We start from the raw sequence: 12,196 nt of genomic DNA on the forward strand, positions 1-12,196 counted from the left end.
GCTGGGTGATTTCCAGCTCAGAAAAGAAGATCAGCTGGAGAGAAGTCAAGTGAGAGAACGTTCAAGACGTCCTTGTGTTTTCTCCAATTAGCTTTTATTGTGTTATTGTGTTAGAGGCCAGTGTGCATCCTTGTTGATACAACACACACACACACACACACACACACACACACACACACACACACACACACACACACACACACACACACACACACACACACACACACACACACACCAGTTTCTCCAGTCTATTGGCTCTTAACCAACCGTGCTATTATGTTGTTGTTTTTTGCATTGTTCGTAACTTGTTTTGTACATAATGTTGCCCCCCCCTTAGAACTTCATTGTTGGTTAAGGGCTCGTCAGTAAGCATTTCACTGTAAGGTCTACTACACCTGTTGTATTCAGCATTTCACTGTGAGGTTTACTACACCTGTTGTATTCAGCATTTCACTGTAATGTCTACTACACCTGTTGTATTCAGCATTTCACTGTAATGTCTACTACACCTGTTGTATTCAGCATTTCACTGTGAGGTCTACTACACCTGTTGTATTCAGCATTTCACTGTGAGGTCTACTACACCTGTTGTATTCAGCATTTCACTGTAATGTCTACTACACCTGTTGTATTCAGCATTTCACTGTAAGGTCTACTACACCTGTTGTATTCAGCATTTCACTGTAAGGTCTACTACACCTGTTGTATTCAGCATTTCACTGTGAGGTCTACTACACCTGTTGTATTTAGCATTTCACTGTGAGGTCTACTACACCTGTTGTATTCAGCATTTCACTGTAATGTCTACTACACCTGTTGTATTCAGCATTTCACTGTAAGGTCTACTACACCTGTTGTATTCAGCATTTCACTGTAAGGTCTACTACACCTGTTGTATTCAGCATTTCACTGTGAGGTCTACTACACCTGTTGTATTCAGCATTTCACTGTGAGGTCTACTACACCTGTTGTATTCAGCATTTCACTGTAAGTTCTACTACACCTGTTGTATTCAGCATTTCACTGTAATGTCTACTACACCTGTTGTATTCAGCATTTCACTGTAAGGTCTACTACACCTGTTGTATTCGGCATTTCACTGTAAGGTCTAATACACCTGTTGTATTCGGTGCATGTGACAAATACGATTTGATTTGATTTTGACACACACACACACACATACACAGAAATCCGTACCATGGCCACGTGTTACTTAACTTACTTTGGATTGGCCTAAATAGTTTTGGGAATCTTTTAGTTGTCACTAAGCATAGGTGATAAGATGATGTTCAAATGGTGCTGGAATAGAGGAGGCAGGGCCTGTTGTTGAAATGGTGCTGGAATAGAGGAGGCAGGGCCTGTTGTTGACATGGTGCTGGAATAGTGGAGGCAGGGCCTGTTGTTGAAATGGTGCTGGAATAGAGGAGGCAGGGCCTGTTGTTGAAATGGTGCTGGAATAGAGGTGGCAGGGCCTGTTGTTGAAATGGTGCTGGAATAGTGGAGGCAGGGCCTGTTGTTAAAATGGTGCTGGAATAGAGGAGGCAGGGCCTGTTGTTGAAATGGTGCTGGAATAGTGGAGGCAGGGCCTGTTGTTGAAATGGTGCTGGAATAGAGGAGGCAGGGCCTGTTGTTGAAATGGTGCTGGAATAGTGGAGGCAGGGCCTGTTTTCTTTGTGTCTTACAGTAACTCTCCGTTGTTCTAAATCAATAGTTGCTTGACCATGTTGTCAGTCATGAAATATGTTTTGTGGTCTTCACTGGACAGATGTTGCTCCCCATACTGGTTCACTACATTGGGCTGCAGGTACCCATACTGGTTCTCTACACTGGGCTGCAGGTACCCATACTGGTTCTCTACATTGGGCTGCAGGTACCCATACTGGTTCACTACACTGGGTTGCAGGTACCCATCCTGGTTCACTACACTGGGCTGCAGGTACCCATACTGGTTCTCTACATTGGGCTGCAGGTACCCATACTGGTTCACTACATTGGGCTGCAGGTACCCATACTGGTTCACTACACTGGGCTGCAGGTACCCATACTGGTTCTCTACATTGGGCTGCAGGTACCCATACTGGTTCTCTACATTGGGCTGCAGGTACCCATACTGGTTCACTACATTGGGCTGCAGGTACCCATACTGGTTCACTACACTGGGCTGCAGGTACCCATACTGGTTCACTACATTGGGCTGCAGGTACCCATACTGGTTCACTACACTGGGCTGCAGGTACCCATACTGGTTCACTACATTGGGCTGCAGGTACCCATACTGGTTCACTACATTGGGCTGCAGGTACCCATACTGGTTCTCTAAACTGGGCTGCAGGTACCCATACTGGTTCAATATACTGGGCTGCAGGTACCCATACTGGTTCACTACATTGGGCTGCAGGTACCCATACTGGTTCTCTACACTGGGCTGCAGGTACCCATACTGGTTCTCTACATTGGGCTGCAGGTACCCATACTGGTTCTCCACATTGGGCTGCAGGTACCCATACTGGTTCTCTACACTGGGCTGCAGGTACCCATACTGGTTCTCTACACTGGGCTGCAGGTACCCATACTGGTTCTCTACACTGGGCTGCAGGTACCCATACTGGTTCTCTACATTGGGCTGCAGGTACCCATACTGGTTCACTACATTGGGCTGCAGGTACCCATACTGGTTCTCTACATTGGGCTGCAGGTACCCATACTGGTTCACTACACTGGGCTGCAGGTACCCATACTGGTTCACTACACTGGGCTGCAGGTACCCATACGGGTTTAATATACTGGGCTGCAGGTACCCATACTGGTTCACTACACTGGGCTGCAGGTACCCATACTGGTTCACTACACTGGGCTGCAGGTACCCATACTGGTTTAATATACTGGGCTGCAGGTACCCATACTGGTTCTCTACATTGGGCTGCAGGTACCCATACTGGTTTTCTACATTGGGCTGCAGGTACCCATACTGGTTCACTACATTGGGCTGCAGGTACCCATACTGGTTTTCTACATTGGGCTGCAGGTACCCATACTGGTTCACTACATTGGGCTGCAGGTACCCATACTGGTTCACTACACTGGAACCCCAGTGAGATCAGATAGAATTGACATAAGATGTTTAGATCCTTTTGTTGAGGTGTCCACCTCTGCTGGAGCTCTGTTTACTATCTCTGTGCCAGGCTCCTCAACAGTGCTGTTTACTATCTCTGTGCCAGGCTCCTCAACAGTGCTCTGTTTACTATCCCTGTGCCAGGCTCCTCAACAGTGCTGTTTACTATCTCTGTGCCAGGCTCCTCAACAGTGCTGTTTACTATCTCTGTGCCAGGCTCCTCAACAGTGCTGTTTACTATCTCTGTGCCAGGCTCCTCAACAGTGCTCTGTTTACTATCCCTGTGCCAGGCTCCTCAACAGTGCTCTGTTTACTATCTCTGTGCCAGGCTCCTCAACAGTGCTGTTTACTATCTCTGTGCCAGGCTCCTCAACAGTGATGTTTACTATCTCTGTGCCAGGCTCCTCAACAGTGCTCTGTTTACTATCTCTGTTCCAGGCTCCTCAACAGTGCTCTGTTTACTATCTCTGTTCCAGGCTCCTCAACAGTGCTGTTTACTATCTCTGTGCCAGGCTCCTCAACAGTGCTCTGTTTACTACCTCTGTGCCAGGCTCCTCAACAGTCATCCTCTAATTCTCTGCTCTTCCCCAGGTGTCTTCTGTTTCTCCTGAAGACGTGTCCCTGTTCTGTCTTCACCTCGTAGGACCTTTGCTCCACAGGTCTGCATAGCAAGTCTGACTGCTATGACCCTCTGCCACCACAGTGTCTGTCCTGTGAGTGGCTGGACCCTCACCCTGTCATCTCATTGGCAGCTCTGTGAGATCCTCAGCGGAGGTGTCGTAGTACGTTGCCCGTCTCTGCTGTCTTTCTGTGAACTTCTCCAGCTGACAGTTTTGTCATCACCGGTCTCAGCAGATTTTCAGTCACTAGCAGAGGTGTCTTTGTACGTCTTCCCATGAGCGGCATTGCAGGGCTGCTGTCTGTTCCTTGTGACGGGGGTATTTCTGTGATCCAGCAGGGCCAGGCATGGGTCAGAACCTTCTCTCTTTTTCTTTTGCCATTGTTCTTTTGGCTGTTTTCACTGCCGATTCCACTTTCCCAGTACTTTGCGGCCATCCTGGAGATTTAGCTTCGCGTTTAAAGTCCCAGGCATTGCTGAAACTTCGGAACTCGTCTCTGAAGAGTACTGGGGGAGGAGGGGGGGGGTCATTGTCTGAGTAAAGGATGTCAGGTATGTGCAAAGTGTGTCTTTAGTTTTCGGATGACCGTTTTTCATGTGTGTGTTCTCCAAATGGTCCACTTGAGAGATAATCAACTATAACTTTGTAGTCTCTGTTGTTGAACTGGAACAGGTCGACCCGTCCCCACCCCGTCCCCGTCCCCACCCCGTCCCCACCCCGTCCCCCGTCCCGTCCCCTGTCCCCCCAGGGATGCTTTGGTGCTTCGTGTGGCCTCAGAGTCCGTTTCTACTGCTTCTCACACCCCATGCAGTGCAAATGCTGCATTGGCCCATGTATGTTCTCAGCCGGGTCAGTAGACTCCTCAGACATCCCTCGATTCCTATGTGTGAGGAATGGATTCGCTGCATTATCTCTGACCTGAGGCTAGCTGGCACAACGACTCGCTCACCTCCTGAAGATAACTCCTTTTGCACACTCAGCTCATCTCTGTTGTGAAAATACATGGCTACATCCAAGGGTACATGTTCTTACACTTCAGGCCACCCCTTGCAGGATCACATGTTTCAGTGTCTGGAGCTCCTGGTCCAGCTCAGTGGCTCTCTGGATGTGCTTTAGTCTCTCGCTTGACACAGGGAGGTAGTGTATCATATTGATTGATTTCACTTGGACCTTCACAGGGCCTCTGTTGTCTTGTTCTGTGAGGTACGCCCTGCTCAGGGTGTCGGCCAGCACCACATGTTTTCCCCGGAGCGTTTCGGAGACTGACCTCGTAGTTTTGGAGTCCCATGAGCATGTGTTTTAGTCTTTTTGGTGCTCTGAGGAGAGGCTTTGTCAGGATGCTCTCTAGAGGCATGTGATCTGACTGCATTTCCACAGTTCGTCTATACAGTCCATTCAGAAAGGATTCAGACCCCTTGACTTTTCCCCCATTTTGTTACGTTACAGCCTTATTCTAAAATGGATTAAATTGTGTTTTTTCCTCATAATGACAAAGCAAAAAACTGTTTTTTTTAATCAATTTTAGCAAATTTATTACAAATAAAAAACAGAATACTTGGAGTTTACCAAAATGCACTTAAAGGACTCTCAGACCATGAGAAACAAGATTCTCTGGTCTGATGAAACAAAGATTCAATCAATGAATCAATCAAATTTATTTATAAAGCCCTTCTTACATCAGCTGATGTCACAAAGTGCTGTACAGAAACCCAGCCTAAAACCCCAAACAGCAAACAATGCAGGTGTAGAAACACGGTGGCTAGGAAAAACTCCCCAGAAAGGCCAGAACCTAGGAAGAAACCTAGAGAGGAACCAGGCTATGTGGGGTGGCCAGTCCTCTTCTGGCTGTGCCGGGTGGAGATTAGAAACCTAGAGAGGAACCAGGCTATGTGGGGTGGCCAGTCCTCTTCTGGCTGTGCCGGGTGGAGATTAGAAACCTAGAGCAGGCGGCGAATCGCATCTCTGCATGTCTGGCAGACATATCAGTGTGGATGACGGATCACCACCTCAAGCTGAACTTCGGCAAGACGGAGCTGCTCTTCCTCCCGGGGAAGGACTGCCCGTTCCATGATCTCGCCATCACGGTTGACAACTCCATTGTGTCCTCCTCCCAGAGCGCTAAGAACCTTGGCGTGATCCTGGACAACAAACTGTCGTTCTCAACTAACATCAAGGCGGTGGCCCGTTCCTGTAGGTTCATGCTCTACAACATCCGCAGAGTACGACCCTGCCTCACACAGGAAGCGGCGCAGGTCCTAATCCAGGCACTTGTCATCTCCCGTCTGGATTACTGCAACTCGCTGTTGGCTGGGCTCCCTGCCTGTGCCATTAAACCCCTACAACTCATCCAGAACGCCGCAGCCCGTCTAGTGTTCAACCTTCCCAAGTTCTCTCACGTCACCCCGCTCCTCCGCTCTCTCCACTGGCTTCCAGTTGAAGCTCGCATCCGCTACAAGACCATGGTGCTTGCCTACGGAGCTGTGAGGGGAACGGCACCTCAGTACCTCCAGGCTCTGATCAGGCCCTACACCCAAATAAGGGCACTGCGTTCATCCACCTCTGGCCTGCTCGCCTCCCTACCACTGAGGAAGTACAGTTCCCGCTCAGCTCAGTCAAAACTGTTCGCTGCTCTGGCTCCCCAATGGTGGAACAAACTCCCTCACGACGCCAGGACAGCGGAGTCAATCACCACCTTCCGGAGACACTTGAAACCCCACCTCTTTAAGGAATACCTAGGATAGGATAAAGTAATCCTTCTCACCCCCCCCCCCCCTTAAAATATTTAGATGCACTATTGTAAAGTGGTTGTTCCACTGGATGTCATAAGGTGAATGCACCAATTTGTAAGTCGCTCTGGATAAGAGCGTCTGCTAAATGACTTAAATGTAAATGTAAATGTAGAGAGGAACCAGGCTATGTGGGGTGGCCAGTCCTCTTCTGGCTGTGCCGGGTGGAGATTAGAAACCTAGAGAGGAACCAGGCTATGTGGGGTGGCCAGTCCTCTTCTGGCTGTGCTGGGTGGAGATTATAACAGAACATGGCCAAGATGTTCAAACGTTCATAAATGACCAGCATGGTCGAATAATAATAATCACAGTAGTTTCGAGGGTGCAACAGGTCAGCACCTCAGGAGTAAATGTCAGTTGGCTTTTCATAGCCGATCATTAAGAGTATCTCTACCGCTCCTGCTGTCTCTAGAGAGTTGAAAACAGCAGGTCTGGGACAGGTAGCACGTCGGTGAACAGTTCAGGACTCCATAGATGCAGGCAGAACAGTTGAAACTGGAGTAGCATACTGGAGGCTGAGACACCTTCACACTCCTGGGCCAGACTACACTCAATCATAGTACATACTGAAGAGTTGAGTCTTCAATAGACCTAAAGGTTGAGACAGAGTTTGCGTCTCTCACATGGGTAGGCAGACCATTCCATAAAAATGGAGCTCTATAGGAGAAAGCCCTGCCTCCAGCTGTTTGCTTAGAAATTCTAGGGACAATTAGAAGGCCTGCGTCTTGTGACCGTAGCGTACGTGTAGGTATGTATGGCAGGACCAAATCAGAGAGATAGGTAGGAGCAAGCCCATGTAATGCTTTGTAGGTTAGCAGTAAAACCTTGAAATCAGCCCTTGCCTTAACAGGAAGCCAGTGTAGAGAGGCTAGCACTGGAGTAATATGATCAAATCTTTTGGTTCTAATCAGGATTCTAGCAGCCGTATTTAGCACTAACTGAAGTTTATTTAGTGCTTTATCTGGGTAGCCGGAAAGTAGAGCATTGCAGTAATATAACCTAAAAGTGACAAAAGCATGGATTAATTTTTCTGCATCATTTTTGGACAGAAAGTTTCTAACTTTTGCAATGTTACGTAGATGGAAAAAAGCTGTCCTTGTAACAGTCTTGATACTTTCGTCAAAAGAGAGATCAGGGTCCAGAGTAACGCCAAGGTCCTTCACAGTTTTATTTGAGACGACTGAACAACCATCAAGATTAATTGTCAGATTCGACAGAAGATCTCTTTTGTTTCTTGGGACCTAGAACAAGCATCTCTGTTTTGTCCGAGTTTAAAAGTAGAACATTTGCAGCTATCCACTTCCTTTTGTCTGAAACACAGGCTTCCAGGGAGGGCAATTTTGGGGCTTCACCATGTTTCATTGAAATGTACAGCTGTGTGTCATCCGCATAGCAGTGAAAGTTAACATTATGTTTCTGAATGACATCACCAAAAGGTAGAATATATAGTGAAAACAATAGTGGACCTAAAACGGAGCCGGAATTTACAGTTGATTTGTCCGAGGACAAACCATCGACAGAGACAAACTGATATCTTTCCGACAGATAAGATCTAAACCAGACCAAAAACCATCAAGTGCTATGATGAAACTGGCTCTCATGAGGACCCGCCACAGGAAAGGAAGACCCAGAGTTACCTCTGCTGCAGAGGATAAGTTCATTAAAGTTACCAGCCCAAATAAATGCTTCACAGAGTTCAAGTGAGAGTTCAATATCAACTGTTCAGAGGAGACTGCGTGAATCAGGCCTTCATGGTTGAATTGTTGCAGAGAAACCACTACTAAAGGACACCAATAAGAAGTGACTTGCTTGGGCCAAGAAACATGAGCAATGGACATTAGACCAGTGGAAATCTGTCCCTTGGTCTGATGAGTCCAAATTTGATATTTTTAGTTCCAACCGCTGTGTCTTTGTGAGACGCAGAGTAGGTAAACAGTTGATCTCTGCATGTGTGGTTCCCACCTTGAAGCATGGAGGAGGAGGTGTGATGGTGTGGGAGTGCTTTGCTGGTGACACTGTCTGTGATTTATTTAGAATTCAAGGCACACTTAACCAGCATGGTTACAGGTAAGGGCTATTTGGCCAAAGAGAATGATGGAGTGCTGCATCAGATAACCTGGCCTCCACAATCACATGACCTGAGATGGTTTGGGATGAGTTGGACTACAGAGTGATGGAAAAGCAGCCAACAAGTGCTCAGCATATGTGGGAACTCCTTCAAAACTGTTTGAAAAGTATTCCTCGTGAAGCTGGTTGAGAGAATGCCAAGAGTGTGCAAATCTGTCATCAAGACAAAAGTTGGCTACTTTGAAGAATCTAAAATATATTTTGATTTGTTTAACACTTTTTTGGGTACTTCCATATGTGTTATTTCATAGTTTTGATGTCGTCACTATTATTCTACATGTAGAAAATAGTAAAATAAAGAAAAACCCTTGAATGAGTAGGTGTCTGAACTTTTGAATGGTACTGTATATACATCAGAACATGTACATAGTGAACTCGTACATATACGTACACATATACAATACTTGTCAATATAAATAATAATACAGTAGTTCAGAACTCTACCTACTGCTTCTACCTACTGCTTCTACCTACTGCTTCTACCTACTGCTTCTACCTACTGCATCTACCTACTGCTTCTACCTACTGCTTCTACCTACTGCATCTACCTACTGCTTCTACCTACTGCTTCTACCTACTGCTTCTACCTACTGCTTGCATGTCAATATCAGACTGGGAAGAATATACGTTCTCCATCTCCCCCTAACTGGAGAAGGGGGTAGCTGCATCCCAATATGCCCACCGGAGGATGGGCGGCTGGTTGTGTCGAAAGGAAAGGAGTGGGCCTGTGGAAAGGAGTGGGGGTGTCGAAAGCGCTCTGCTACAGTACTGCGAGAGGATGAGTCTGAATCGTATTTCACTGTTAGTTTTAAACAAATAACCTTTACTGATACAACGGACTTCTGGCAAACAGGTGTGGCAAACCTTTGGCCCATTTTCTGCAAATTTACAGCAAGCTCATATTCAAATCAAATTTCACCTTACCGTGGAAATGCTTACTTTACAAGCCCTTCAACCCACAATGCAGTTCAAGAAACAGAGTTGATCCAATATTTACTAAATAAACTAAAGTAATGGGGGGTCAATGTAAATAGTCCAGGTGGCCATTTGATGAACTGTTCAGCAGTCTTATGGTTTGGGGGAAGAAGCTGTTCAGCAGTCTAATGGCTTGGGGGTAGAAGCTGTTCAGCAGTCTTATGGCTTGGGGGTAGAAGCTGTTCAGCAGTCTTATGGCTTGGGGGTAGAAGCTGTTCAGCAGTCTAATGGCTTGGGGATAGAAGCTGTTCAGCAGTCTTATGGCTTGGGGGTAGAAGCTGTTCAGCAGTCTTATGGCTTGGGGGTAGAAGCTGTTCAGCAGTCTTATGGCTTGGGGGTAGAAGCTGTTCAGCAGTCTTATGGCTTGGGGGTAGAAGCTGTTCAGCAGTCTTATGGCTTGGGGGTAGAAGCTGTTCAGCAGTCTAATGGCTTGGGGATAGAAGCTGTTCAGCAGTCTTATGGCTTGGGGGTAGAAGCTGTTCAGCAGTCTTATGGCTTGGGGGTAGAAGCTGTTCAGCAGTCTTATGGCTTGGGGGTAGAAGCTGTTCAGCAGTCTTATGGCTTGGGGGTAGAAGCTGTTCAGCAGTCTTATGGCTTGGGGGTAGAAGCTGTTCAGCAGTCTTATGGCTTGGGGGTAGAAGCTGTTCAGCAGTCTTATGGCTTGGGGGTAGAAGCTGTTCAGCAGTCTTATGGCTTGGGGGTAGAAGCTGTTCAGCAGTCTTATGGCTTGGGGGTAGAAGCTGTTCAGCAGTCTTATGGCTTGGGGGTAGAAGCTGTTCAGCAGTCTTATGGCTTGGGGGTAGAAGCTGTTCATCAAACAATTCTGGGAAACTTGTGGTGAACATTCTGTTTGCTGCAAAATCAACATTAAAATTTGTAATGTATCTACATAAACCAAATCACATAACTTTAAGTTAACTTACATCACAGAGCAGAAAAAAACGAAACGTACTAAATGTAGTAAATATACTAAACAATCAATGTCTTTAACAAATACAAATAAATCCAAAGCAACTTGAAATCATCAGCATGCTAATGAAGAAAATAGCAAAAATGGTAATTAATGGTTGAATCTTTTTTATGTAGCTACAACATTTACATGAGAGAAATGTAAACACTATGGGGATAATGGCCTTATGATGTTTACAGAATTAATTACATGAGCCAAATGATAACTTAGTAATAGATTAACCAATGAAAGTTTAAAAGATAATTAACAAAATTGTAATAATTAAAATAACAAAAACAAAATAAATCCCAGTTTAGAACTATTGCCTTTTTGAGTGAACTATGGAGAAGGCAGGTGGCCCTGTGGAAGTCCTTCGTCCAAAGCTTGTTGAAACAATCAGAAAACTAAACTAAATTAGCGTACTGAAAACAATTATTGAAAACAAGTAATATTTTGGCATCTTAAAAAGGTAGAAATTGAGTTATGCCTAATATGGCAATTCATATAATTTTTGACAAAATTAATTGTTGTCTCTCTAAAAAGGCTTGGTTAAAAATAACCCAATTTCGACAACCCAGCCTATGTAGATATTCCATGAAAAATCTGCCGTTTCCAGCTACAATAGTCATTTACAACACTAATAATGTCTACACTGTATTTCTGGTAAATTGTATGTTATTTTAATGGACATTTTTTTGTGCTTTTCTTTCAAAAACAAGGACATTTCTAAATGACCCCAAACTTTTGAATAGTAGTAAATGTACCGAATTTCATGACTTTAGGTCAAAATGGCTGAGTGAAGTGTCCTTTCAAAGTTAGAATTTTCAATCGCTTATTATTGCGCCACCATCTGGCCAATCAGTGTCATTTTGTAAAAGTCGGATTTCTATGGCAGCGGTGTTTCCAAGACAACTGGGAACTCAGGGGGAAAAAGGCGAGGTCTAACCTAATTACCCTAACCTACTACGTTAATTCTCCTAACCTGTTTGCGTAAATTATCCCAACCTGCTCCGAAAAATCTAATCTGACGTGTATTTGACAAAAACGTGATCCTTTCGAGCCATGACCGAGTTCCCAGTTGTTGTTTTTTTTTTAATTTATTTTTATTTTTATATTTATTTATTATTTATTTTATTAACAACAAATCAATTCATAAAGCACATGAGGGAACACAAGCATACATAGATTACATTCCCAGTTGTTTTAACGCAGCCTACGATATCGCGTGTGACGTACGTACGTACGCACCTACGTCTGTGTCTTGAATAGTCCTGTAACCTCAGTGCATGAGTTTTTTTCTTATTATTAAAGAATCATTAAATTCCTATTGGGTGAAGCTCTCTCTCAGGTCGGTACTTGTTTCATGGGCACTTAAACATGCTGAAACCTCAACACATGTTCTCTGCAAACTACCATTCACAGAGAATATGTGCCAAAAAAAAAGTGTGTTGAGTGATACCGGAAGATGATCCAGAATATCATTCTCCTAAATGTGTTTTTGGTCAAGCGCAAATAAGGACACTTCATTCGGCGTTGCTGTGTTGCTTTTATTGCAGAAGTAACACTAGAGGGAGCACTAATCACAACAAATCATACCCCATCCTTTGGTTCAGCACAAACTGTGTAG

The sequence above is a fragment of the Oncorhynchus gorbuscha genome, linkage group LG03, assembly GCF_021184085.1.
Source record: "Oncorhynchus gorbuscha isolate QuinsamMale2020 ecotype Even-year linkage group LG03, OgorEven_v1.0, whole genome shotgun sequence".
Taxonomy (NCBI): domain Eukaryota; kingdom Metazoa; phylum Chordata; class Actinopteri; order Salmoniformes; family Salmonidae; genus Oncorhynchus; species Oncorhynchus gorbuscha.